Source organism: Calonectris borealis, chromosome 2 (genome assembly GCF_964195595.1).
Source record: "Calonectris borealis chromosome 2, bCalBor7.hap1.2, whole genome shotgun sequence".
NCBI lineage: Eukaryota > Metazoa > Chordata > Aves > Procellariiformes > Procellariidae > Calonectris > Calonectris borealis.
In genome coordinates, this window is record NC_134313.1 from 7,965,974 (window position 1) to 7,974,809 (window position 8,836).

Genomic DNA, 8,836 nt, shown 5'->3' on the forward strand with positions numbered 1-8,836 from the left:
AGGTGTATTAGAAAATTTTGTGAAGTTTTTGGTTCAATAAAATGCTCATTTATGAAAACTGTTCCAGAATATTTTCACTATTTCTTCAGTGGTCTTTATGAGGAGGGTTAGCTTTATAACATTTCGTTTGTTTTATGACACCCAACACTGCGAAGTCTTGATCTCACTTCTGGCATTTAGGCACTACTTTAATAAACAAAACAAATCATCCAAGGAAGGAAAATTGCAATTTTGGTAACCTTTTCCACGAATGCTAAAAAGTGTCCAAATATATCATTAAGGTCAACATTCCCATATTTGTTTCCTCACTAAACCAATATAAAACTTAACATTTCTTTCCTATTATCATCCTCTTTCCAGAACGTTTTGTTGTAGCTTCAGACTTTGTAACTATATGAAGCCATCTCAGCTCCAAATGTCTTTTCACATATGTATATTCTTTGCCGGTTCTATTTAGTTGTTTCTCTAACACATCATAATTTTAATAATATTCTTTGGCCACTTCTGCTTTAGAGAAAACTCTGCTTCCTGTTCCATTTTGATTTTGAAATGGTTCTTCCAGAAAAGCATAAGTGCCAGTGAAAACAGAGTTTGAAAACTGCATGTGTCAATCGGAGATGAATATCAAATGGATGGCGTTAACAGAGCCTAGAGGTGCAACATTTCAGCAAATGAATGAGGCAATCAACCAGCTGCTGGCAGAATAAGTCCTGATCTGATGGTATTCCAAATGTACCCTTTTCATTTGCTGGAGATCATCTGAATGTCAATCTCAGATTTTGCACCAGCCCTTCTCCAAATTTCTGAAGGGAATAAATGGTTGTGGCCTTTTTTTTAAGCTTTTTATTCCTCTTGATAGGGCAATGTTCATCAAATAGCAATGTGATATTACCTTAGCTAGGTGTAAATAATCAAGTTTCGTCATTTTTGTTGTTGTTTCTTCATTTTTTTTTCATAACTGATTTCAAAATTAAACAATTCCGATGTTGGAAAACTATTATTTCTCCTAATTTCTGATTTTAACATTTAGCGTGCTGCAATTACATTAAAGAAAACCCCAAATGCCTGAAAATATTTGCTGATATAGAAGCATGTGACAGAAATCTGAACATCCATCTGATTTTTACCTCTTAGTGAAGAATTCTTATCTGTTTCTTATTTACCTTTCTTCACTCTTAGTTTTTAACTAGTGCTTGCACTTTCTTTGCATCTACTCTTCATTGCTACAGGTAGCTTACTGCAGATGGAAGCACACTCAGATCTGTTCCTGGGAAGCTGTTGACACAATCTCTGTTTACGTTACCACAAGCAGGACTTGTTTGTACTGAGTGAATATTGATTTATTTTCAACTCCAGCATAAGCCTCAATTTTAAAAGGCACTGAACATTCACAATTTAAGTCAAGGATTCAAGCTACCACAAGAACAAATAGAAAAAAAACAGTTAGGAAATACTTTGCAGTGGTAGAGATTCATCAGTAATGATGTGAATTATGCATTTACAGCTGAAATGGATACTTGTAATCAAAGTACATAACAACATATTTAGAGGTAGAAAAAGAGGTATCAAAGTTAAGCACGACTAAGTTTTGTCCCTGCGTTTGTTTTCTACATTTAATAAAGATTTGAACAAAGCCAGGACAGGCAAGATCATTGAGAAGATAAACACATTAAGATGCTAAGGGAAGTTGCTCTTTTATAAGGCAATTCTGTAAAGAATTCCTTTACAGGATAGCTCTGACAGTCTAGATGAATGTGCCCAGAGCTAGAATATGAAATCTAATGTCCCGTGACATAAATTTAGCTACATCAGAGATGAATTTGGGTGAACAGAATGCATTAAGATAAAGTAATTTCCAAACTAAGGCGAATCAAACTGGTATTAATAAATTAACACAAACGGACAAACTTAATATTCTGACAGGCTCAGTGTTTGTGCTAGGGGAGAAGTAATAGTCCTGAAAAAGGCTAGTAGGATGTTTGAAAAGAGGAGTCCATTTGTAAGACTAAGCATGTTTTGATATACCCAATTAAGATAGTGTGCAGAAGACAATGCTCAATTTCAGATAACTCATCACATTTAAGAAATCAAGTGGGCAACTCCGTAAGATCTATATTCCTGCCCCACCCCCGCCCCCTCCCGTTTTTTCACCTAAAGAAATAAAAAAGAATTTTTCAGGAGCTGTTCATGGGAAATCACTCCTATGATTTACCCTGTACAGTCAAGACTTGCTGTGTCCACCTGGGAAAAAGGGAAGACGTAGAGGCAGATGTTACCCATCCATGGATGTGCAGAGCTGACACTGGATGTGCAGAGCTAACATTGCTGCTGTCCATGCCTTCATGGCCTACAGGTGAAAGAAAGTTGTGAAAGTAGGATCTGGCTCCCAGCACTGCTGAGTGTAGATCATTTGGTCTTATTAGAAGAAACCTGAATTGTCAAAAGACCATTGAATACAGCGTAACAGGAATGAAATGGGGAAACACTCAGAGTCTTTGGTACCCAAAGTCATATGTTAAAAACCATTATTAGATAACTTCTGGAAGAAGAGACTCCAAAGAATCTGGCAGAGCCTTGTTATGGCTGACAGGACAAGCTTCTTACATATTGTCGCAAAATACTGATTTAGGATCCTGCCGACTATGCCAATTTGTCACAAATGAGTGGTTTAGGGGCCGCTTAGAGAATCACCGTCAAAAGTATTAGCAGAAAGTGATTTTAACAGAGATTTATAAAAGTGCGACTTACAGAGTTCCATCACTTACTACAGGGACGATGTATACAAAGTAAAATCTTGTAATATTTGAGCTAGAATGATTTGTACAGAGACCAAGGATGAAAAGGGTAAGGGAGACCCTCCTGTTGAGTCACAAGGTTCAGAGTAGACCCGGCTGGATCTATCCCTAGTCTCAGACTTGGACAACGGTTTATGTCTGAGGGATTATATGTGTTTAGCAGCAGTCTAAGGTTCATTCACAGTTTTAAGGTGGATCACAAGATTTTAGCAGCACTTAATCGTTAACTAATTTAACATTTATGAAGTGAGTTAGTAGAGTCTACTACAATCACAACTTAATTACAAATTATGCTTACTATTGGTTCACACACACATACAGACAACTATACATAAATGTACAAAAGGTACCTGTTGAACATTCCCCTCAAGTTCAGTGAAGAAATATTCACGTCAAATGTCTAGATATTTTTTCTCAGTGGGCAAAGGGTTTCAGCCCAGGTCCCGCCATCAGCTTTCAGCAACGGTCCTCCGAATATTGCAGACCCAAGAGGTCGCGAGCTCTGAGAGGCGTCCCACTCAGAGGGAGACCACAGCCCGCTGCGGTCCAGGAGAGCTCCAAGGGTCTCACTTAGGACCACCGTTTATAGGTTCGCAAGATGATTGGCTTTAGTCATCCGTAAATTTCCATCCTGGCCACAGTCCCGGGTGGTAGTTACTAAAGATTCTCAAGGTTTCAGTGTTGTTACACTTGAGCTATGAGTCAGATAAGATGTCACCTGGGCCGGGCAGTGGGAGTACGTTCCCAGCCTCAGCTATGCAGAGTTTCTGATACAGTCAAGGAGCGTCAACCGCCAGACCCAGTACACCAAGGCCAAGGTTTCGCAGGAGTTTCTGAGATCAGCAAGCGGCCCAGGAGAGGCAGGGGGAGGAATGCACCACCCCACATGTCGGCTCCTAGAAATCTGTCCTGTGGGTTTGCCTGTCCCCAACCTGTATAAACCATTTATTTTTAAAACATTAAAGCCAAATTTTCAGAAGTATTCCAACTCAGCTAAGATGAGGGACAATATGCAAAGAGTTGTTTTCTTTCATTTTTTTTCCTTCTTTTTCCAATCTGAAATTTGTAAACGTAGTGCATTTACCCATTTAAAAATTTTAATGCAGAAAGCCATTAGAACAGTGACAAGGGGAACCCGATGAGGACACAATGGTGCCTTTTGTACCATGTTTGAAAAGTGTACAATTAGGTACATTCATGTTTGGTCCAATTAAGGTTTTGTGGGGTTTCAGCTCATTTAAAGCTAATGCCATTTTTTAAGTATTATTTCCCCTTTCCATCCTTTGTAACATTGAATATGTGTCAGCAAAAGGAAGGTTTAGGCAGTTTCAGTGTAAGAAATCTCTGTGACAGGCTGAAACAAGACATAAAGAACAGAGCACAGTAACTTAACAAGTACTTTTGTTCCACAAAGAAACACATGAAAAACCAAGGTGTATCACAAAAATAATTTCAGGGAATTGCTGTTATAACCCAATTTCCTTCCTGTTAAATGAAGATCCAGAGATACGTTTTCTACCAGTTGGATTTATTCATAATCATAACTGTTTCTGTAACTATCCCAGAGAAGAAGATAGGAGGAATTACTGTGCTTGATTCACCACAGGAACCATTCTCATGTCCTTACGCATTGGAAGTGTACCCTGCCTTTGTGAGAATGACAAAAAAGCTGGTCAGGAATTTTTCATCAAAATGTTTTTCCCACAAGAAGGAAAGTTTGCAAAAAAAAAACCAAACAAACCCCACCCCAAAATTTAATTCTAGAAAAATTAGGTTAAAAAACCCCAAACCTATTACTCCTGATGACCCAGGGTTTCACCTCTGTCTGATGTACTTAACACATCTAGGCATTGTATTTCACACAGGAGGCCCAGTCTACAGAAAAAAAGTAGGGCCATGCTTTCTATATTCTATAATGACTACTTCAATATGTTTTAAAAAAATGTGTGCAACACCATCAGAAAAAATATTTCTGCTTTGGCATATTGAAGCTTTTCTTTATTGAGGACATCAAACTCTTCTTTCATACAAAAACAGAAAAATCTTTTTTAATGAAAAATTCTGAGTTTTCTGTTTACTACACAGTTTTAGGAGGAACATAAATATTGAAATAAAAAAGTTTTAAAGTATGCTGAGTATAAAAGAGAGTATCATAAGAAGTTTTATATTTACTCCAGCACAAAAGCCCATCCTGTAGGTTAACAAATATTTTTAACTTCTGAACTTGACAAGTCAAAAATTTCCACTGCCACTAAAGTTACAGGAAATTGAGAAGCAATGAAAGATTTTCATTTCATGATTTTGAATTTACACTGCAGTAGTATATTGTATTTATTTAGTCATCATCTGGCTAACCTTAAAGGGAATATATTTATTTCAGAAGTTTTATCAATTAATCCTTATGTCATAGTATGGGATTTCAGAATTTCTCAGAGAAGTGGCAACTTTCTTTTTTAGGAAACAATTCCTCTAGAAAGTGGTTTCATGTATGAAAAATGCACTCAGGAAAATTGCCAACCATTAATTTTATATAATTTATTTGTGAAATGTGTCACTGGAACATTACCTTCATGAAAGATGTCAGTGCATTTGAGATTTTGAAAATTCCTAATAGAAAGCTAAATACTGTCTACAGGAAGCTCTGTAACACTTGAGATATCAGAGTAAGTCTATAAATAAATGAAAATTCATGTTTAAAATGACTTGACATTTTAGAAATGTCTATTTGTCACCGTCAACTTTCCTTTAAGACATTCCAAGTACTACAAATTGCAAAGAGCAGCCAGAAAATAGTTCAGTATCTCTTCATTGCCATCAAACAAATGACTATATTTTCATTTGGGAAAAAAATTCTTGTCAGTTTTATTCCAGTTTAAGAATGATAAAACATTATGCCTGTAGACTGTTTTCATTAAAATTGTCTTTGTTTCCAGACTCACTGCTGTGTGTCCAGTTGAAGAGTTGATGAAGATGACTCTTGGGTTTGTTGGAGTCTAGCGTGAAATGTGGAATTTTTCATAGCACCTTGAAGACACCTTAAAATTGTGTCCAAATCTTTCTCAGCATGAACTTGCAACATAGTGAGGAATATATATTATATTGCAGAGATTCCATCTAACCCTCCTCCAAAGCAAACACGGGGCTATGAGCAATGTAGCTAGAAGTTGGGCATTAGTCACCCCCCTAAGCATAAGTTATCCCATTCATACTAGATGTCCTAGAGTAACCCACTCTTCTGTGTGTGCTAGTAGACATAACACGTGACCTACATGAGACCTGTATGCTGCAAGATCAGCAGCTGAAAGCCATGCAGGATGATGTAAATATCTCAAACAGCACTGGATGTTTCTGCTCAGACAGCTTCATCACACCCTTTGTGTCAAGCAAGATGGCAGAAAATGCATTCAAATAAAAGGGAGGAATAAGTTATGAAAATAGACACCCTTCTATCACTATAAATTTTTTTGGTAGATTTTGTAGAGTAGTGTAGTCATTCATATCTGAACAGGAAGTCAAGAAGCAAAAAAAAGAATTTGTGAAGGCATTTACTCCCCATCAGGGAGCAAATCTCAGTGGTGAATTTGAATCTTTTTGAGAGAATGTCAAACCCAAAGAAATGTTAGAGCATGAGCAATCAGGTTGTGGAATGCTGCACAAAACATCCAGAACTGCTGCTTGCATTGTCACCTCAAGTGGAGAGATATTGAAGTGCCTACATTTTCTCCTTGACCTTAGAACCGAACCAGGCTTTCACTATGCTGCATTTGCACAGACACTTACTGAGAGTCAGCACTTGCAAGAAAGGTACCCAAAAAGTTTCCTGCTAATACGAAAGTCTGTACTGGTTCCTGCACTGGTTCCATTGAATTAGAGCATGATTATCTGCAAGAAAGGAGGTACTTTTATACATCCATTAATGCAAAGGGCAAACCAATCAGGTGTTCATTTAATCACAATAATCTTGCTACCACAGTCTTATTTATTTCTTCTCCTTCCCAAGCTTACTTGCTACATGAGTCAGTCTGATGTAGCACAACTGTGTTCCCCGTCTTTGTATTTTTTTGTCACATGGGGATGCTGGTATTCATGCCAGGGACTAGCTTTGCAGCAGTGATCTATGTGTATGTCTGAATTGTAGAGGAATGTCTACAGTATAAGGCAAATGCCACTCAGAAACCCAGGCTGGCTTTTAAACAAATGATCGAAGTATTTTGTCAATTTGGAGAAAGCTTTTATTCTGAGCTCTCCCATTTTCACATAGGTTGACTGCATGAATTCTAATGTACAGTAGCACTTTGAAAAGCTTCCTGAAAGAGAGACTTCAGAAAAGTAGTGGGTTTTTTTTTCTCTCTCCATTCAATTTTTGCTTGCTGCAGTGTGTTTCTTCCTATTTATGTTCTTTGCTCTTTAAAGAAGTTTGCAGGTCATATGCAAACAAGAGTGGATCAGAGGAGAGAAACCCAGCTACAAGAAATCTCTGCCCTGCTTCTTCCACATGCTTTTCATGCAAGTCCAAACATTCTCCAAACTCTTTTCTCTTTTTCTTTTTCTCTTTCTTTTTCTTTTTTTTTCTTTTTCTTTTCTTTTTTCTCTGTCTTTTTCTCTTTCTCTTTCTTTTTCTCTTTTTCTTTCTCTTTCTCTTTTTCTTTTTCTCTCTTTCTTTTTTTTTCTTTTTCATTTTCTTTTTCCCAATATACGTAAAGAGTTCCCAGGTTCTTTTATGTATCTCTGCCTTTTTTTCCCCCTTTTTTTTTTCCTCCCCCATGGGGCTCTCGCAGGAAAGGAATTAAACCTAAAACAGCATCTTTTTTTTAAACAGAATGCATATTTTAAAAATCTGAATCGGAAAAGTATGTCTTATTGCAGCATCAGTGCACAAATGGGACTCTGGAAATAAGTTATTCTTTGCTGCTCAAACTCTCACTGAAATGTTTGTTTGCATCTTCTGGCTTTGAAAATTTTAGCATGTCTCAGTGAAAAGATGTATTAGAGCCGCCAAAAATGAGAATGAGGTCACTTTTTTGCTATGACCATGTAACGTTTGTAAACTGCTGAGCAGTGATGATTTTTCTTTAATGTGAGGTGTAGAGCTGGACACTTTGGGTAAGGTATTTGTTTATACTAAATCTTATGGTGAAAGCATTGATAAACCTATTAGAAAGCCCAAAAAGGCAGCACTGTCATTTTATAGCAATCGTTGCCTTGCACTTATCACTACTTACCTGGCACCCCACGCAAACAGCACTGGCTTGGAAAAGTGAAAAGCTGAACGGATAAATTTGCTTTGTTAGAAAATTGTGAAATATGTAGAAAGAAAGGAAGAGATTAACTTAATTCATTACTAGAGTATAGAAATAAAAGCTCAACAAATTGAAGTGTTTCATGTTAAAAACAAGCATAAAAAGAAAGTATTTCATTCTTCAGGTTGAATTTTGGGTGATTGTCTTCACTTAGTTCATTCCCTTTGCCCATGTAAAAAGAAAACAAAGTTAAATAATTACAAGAGCACTTCCCTGTGCTCTGAACACAGAAATAAAAACTGTTCATTGTTCAGAGAAGGACATCTTTACTAACTACACAGCCCTACAAGAAATGGAAAAAGCACAGGATGGCCATTTTACACCACCTTCTCACAACCTCCTAGGAAAAAAGTGGATGGGAAACCTCCAGTAGTAACTGGAGACTTAGTTTCAAGGAGTAAGCAGAGTGGCTAACTAGTTGCTCATGGTTTAAGCTGCATTCAATTACAGCTCTGAGAAGCAATAATGGAAGAAGCTACAGGAGAGTTTTCATGAACGTGATACAGTCTAATTGAACAAGCTGGAAAATACAGTTTTCATCACATGGAAACTGCTGAGATTTCAACATCTTGGTTTTACAGCAAACAGTGAAATCTCAGATTTCTTTCTCCATTGCAACCTATTGATATTTGACTTTATATGATTAGAAACAGAAGTAATAAAATCATAAGAGAATAATCATTAAAAGTACAACAAAATAAGTTGGGTTTTGTTTGCTTGCTTGCTTGCTCGCTTGCATTT